Genomic DNA, 4430 nt, shown 5'->3' on the forward strand with positions numbered 1-4430 from the left:
GGAGAAGTGCAACATTTGTGAGACACAGAAATGGTTTATTACCTGTTGATGATTCTCAACTGCCTAGTCTGAGGTATATTTCATGTTCTGTAAATTCTCTCTATAAGCTAAATTGTTGTAGAAAACCAGATGCTGAGAAATGGAAAGCAGCACTCAGAGATTAGGAGAACTGTTAAATACATTGGTGGGCACAGAGGAGTTAGCACTCTGAATCTCCACCCTGATTGGGGGTTGAACCCAGTCTTTTATGGGGGTATTGGGGAAGGGGAGGTCTCTGGGTGGGGAATGGGCTCAGAACTCACCCTCCTAGCATTAAAGGGAGGAGCCAGAGAAGCAGGAAGTCTAGTCTCTTCAGGGTACTAATCCATTCAAGGGTTTCAGTTTACCCTGTAACTCTTGGAAGGGACAGTAAGTTTGCCAGAGGGCAGAAACTTCAGGCAGCTATCAGCCTGAGTTGTTCATGAATTCAGAGTCCTTCCATATCAAAATGATGTATAGTAATTGAAGGGATATTAAAAAATAATAATTTAAAAATAAATTTAAAATAAAACAAAAAACCTTTTCTTTAATCATTATGTCTTGATCATCTGTGAGAAACAAGATATTAGAGAAGGCTAGTCGTTAATTCATTTTTCCTGTTGGTCAGATATTTATCATGTGACAAATAACGCACAACCTATAATTACTACCTGTTTCATTAAACCAACCGTATTAAGACAAACATGATGTTGCCTGATTAATAAGCCCTGAACAAACTACATGTTAGAAACTGGGAAGATCTTCACTTATTAAACCTTTTCCTTTTATCATATCTGAAGCAACTTATTTAGTTGTCATGTGAACGTGGAAAGCATTTAAATTAATTTGTATGAGTGCTCTTTATAAAAGTCAAATTGGAATTCCTTCAGGCCATTTGCTGTTTTCTTCTCTGTAATGGAGATTTTTACTTTCTCCCCTTTGAATCTGATCATCAGCAGGGCTCTTCTGGTGCTTTTAGGCCAGAGTATAAGAGGTTAAGTTGGCAGCTCCAGTGACTCCATCAGGAGCTTGGTGGTGGCTTGGATGATTGGGGCAGGGGCAGCCTCTGGGGAGTGACAGAGGCTCCAGCCTCCCTGGGCTCAGGCTGTGCTAGCTGCAGTGATGGGGGAACCCATCAGAGGGCCAGCCCACCCAACACTCAGAGTCTTCTGGGAGCCAACTTAATACCATAATCTCCTGAATACTCCTGCCTGGAGGTTTTTGTTTGTTTGTTTTTTTGTTTTGTTTTGTTTTGTTTTTCCCATACATTTTAAGAGAGTAAGTTCTCCTTAAACAACAACACTCACACACAAGACGGGAAGAGGGAAGAGGTAAGCAATCCATCCACGGTTACATGATGTCTTTGGCCCATTGCTCAGCACTCTAAGACCTTTGTATTTCCATTGTGGAAGTACAGAAGCCAGCTCTGGGAAGTGATCAGTTTTCCCCATTGGGGGCAGGTTCAGTCCCATATGAACCTGGGCTTTTACCAATGCTTTGGGTGGCACTCCCTGAGCTGTGCTGAATCTCACTGGATTCCATCATGCTTCCAGGAGCTGCACCCTGGCCCACCAGGAAGGCCTCTCCCCTAGGAACAACTGGTCTGCTGGTGTCAGGTGAGGTCACTTCTCCCCATGTTCTGGGGGCTGCACCTTGGTGACAAGAGAGGTGGAAACACATCTTCTCTGAGCTGTCCTCTTTCTCAGTCAATACACCAGAAATGTTGCAAGATATTCAGTGAGAGAGAGAGACAGGACACCAAGGCTTTTGCAGAAAAACAGTGATTTATTTGTGTGCTAGCACTGGCTCAGCAGATTCACATCCAAAGGCTGAGCACTGAATTTCTTGGGGCTCTTCCTTGTTGACAACTTTCAACTGGGTAAAAGACTGCTACAGAATTATCCAGTGCCAAGGATCAGCCTCAGCAGGGGTGGGTTGACTCGTCAGAGGCAGTGCAGGAAGGAAAGACCGAGGCCTCGGTGCCTTTTTTTCATGCATGTCCTCAGTCAGACACTCCCAGAGATCACTCTCTGTAGAGTGACCACTGCTAGGAATCATCATGCCTTTTTATTGAAAATGTGATACATGCAAGTAAACGGGTGAGGGGCTACATGTTCTAATTATCAGTTCATAAAGTTTTAAAGATAGGGATCATAGATTCCATTTAGAGTTGGATTAAGGGTAGGTCTATTATAGTTTAACGATTGTTTGATTGATGTAGGCAGGTTTTCAGGAACTTCAAGGAATGCAGTTTTGGGAAACAGCTCCATCAAATAGAGTTACTTATCAGCCGGTGCTTGGCAGCAGCTGTCTTGCAATTACTAAGTATGATGCTAAGAAAAGAAAATCTCAAGTATAGGTATTAGTTCTTATGGATCTCAATAAAGAATGATACTTATATAATTTTATAGGGACCTAAAACGTAATTCAAGGAATCCTAATATATCTATCTATTCTAAAGGGGTAAACCTATTGTTCACTTGGTGAGGGCAGGGATACTTTAAACAGCTTCTTCAACTGGTGGTACTTGTTTTTCTTAAGTCAAAAGTAAAGTGACTAACAAGTTAACGAAAAACTTTAAAATGGGTTTGTGGTATACCTAAGTGTTCTGTTGTGCCTGTGGCGCCACTGTTATGTATTTTGTTAGAACATTAGCTACTGTGGGGCGGGAGTTTCCTGGGCCAGTTTTGGCCTGATCCTATTTTATGTAAAGAAAATATTATTTTTAAGCTTATGTTAAATGTGTCTTAAAGGGCCTTCCAAAGGTCAAGATTTCTGCCCAGATGGAACTTCAGCACACCCTCCATTGTGACTGCAGGGATGAAGCATTGTAATTAACAATAGGTGGTCAGGGCAAAAGGGAGCAGTCGGGGGACTTTTGAAAATCTTACCACATACTCATGATGTATGAGAGAGCTATGTAATTCTTTTATAGTAGTATATCAGGGAATCAGAGGGGAGTCGCTTCCCAGCAAGGCTACCGCAGTCTCCGGAGCATACAGGAAGCGGCCTTGCCCACATGCTGAATCGACCCAAGCTATGCTCATAGGTGTGGGGGAGGGGGGCGGGGGGGCAGCATACAGCAGCAGCCTTGCCAACGTGCTGAGCCGACCAAGGCTGTACTCAAGGGTCGAGGGCTCAAACAGATCCTGGGGCCCCGCCGGGTCAGACTCCTCCAATCCAGGTATGTACTAGACTACTAGGCTGTCCGATGTGCGGGCATACATGAAGTTACGGTGTTTCCAGGTTGCTATTAGGGCTACAAAGTCACCAAGAGTTACTGAGTTGCTATGGGGATAGGGCTACAGGTCACCACAGGCTGCACATGAGTACTTAAATTTTAAGCATATCCTATTACTTTCCTTTCTCCTGGAAGGCCCCCTTCCTCCCAGCATATCCTTTTGGGATTTGGAGCATGCCTGCACACATGTCTTGTGTGATTTTTTAAAAAGAATTACTTATTTAATTAATTCCATTTGTTACTATTATTTTTAAAAATCTGATCAGAGAGAGAGAGAAAGGGAAAGCAAGTAAGCAAGCTGCCAGGTCCAGGACTCAAACCACAGTCTCCCATGTGGGAATCCAGTGCCTTTGACCACCACGCCACCTGCCAACCCCAACCTGCATGATTTTTAAGCTGCGGGGTCCAGGACTCAAACCATGGTCTGCCATGTGGGAGTCCAGTGCTCCAACCACCATGGTACCAGGTCACCAGTGCAAAAATAATTTTTAAAAATTTTTATTATTTGTTTTAATTTTTTGAGAGGTTTTTGCGTAGGCATGCACTTGCCAGAAAGACAGAGAGAGACAGAGAGACAGAAAGTGAGAAATCACCCCCCAGGGGGGATGGCCATGCCACAATCCCTTCTCCTCCATTCTCCTCTCGGGATCTTAGGCACACATGCACACACACCCAGCGTGAGTTTTAAGCCACCGGGTCCAGGACTCGAACCACAGTCAACTACATGGGAGTTCAGCGACATAGCCATTACGCTAACTGCTGGTCCCTTGTTTTAATTTTTTAAAAGAAATTTATTTTAATTTTATTTATTCATTCATTTATTTTAATTTGCCCAGAGAGAGAGAGAGCAAGGGAAAGTGAGAAAGCAAGTCATGAGGTCGGGGACTTGAACAGTGTTCAGCCATGTGGGAATGTCCAGCACCTTAACCACCATGCCACCTGGGGGCTCCTATTTATTTAAAATTTATTTATTTATTTGTTTGTTTGTTTATTTATTTATTTTATTTGACCAGAGACAGAGAGAGGGAAAGTGAGAGAGTAAGCCATTACGTCTGGGACTCAAACTGTGGTCAGTCACATGGGAGTCCAGCACTTTATTCACTTTGCCACCTGCTGGCCCCGTTAAAACATTTTTTTTTTCTTTTTTTAAAAAATTATTTTATTGGAGTTG

This window comes from Tupaia chinensis, unplaced genomic scaffold (genome assembly GCF_000334495.1).
Source record: "Tupaia chinensis unplaced genomic scaffold, TupChi_1.0 Scaffold144336_1, whole genome shotgun sequence".
Taxonomy (NCBI): Eukaryota; Metazoa; Chordata; class Mammalia; order Scandentia; family Tupaiidae; genus Tupaia; species Tupaia belangeri.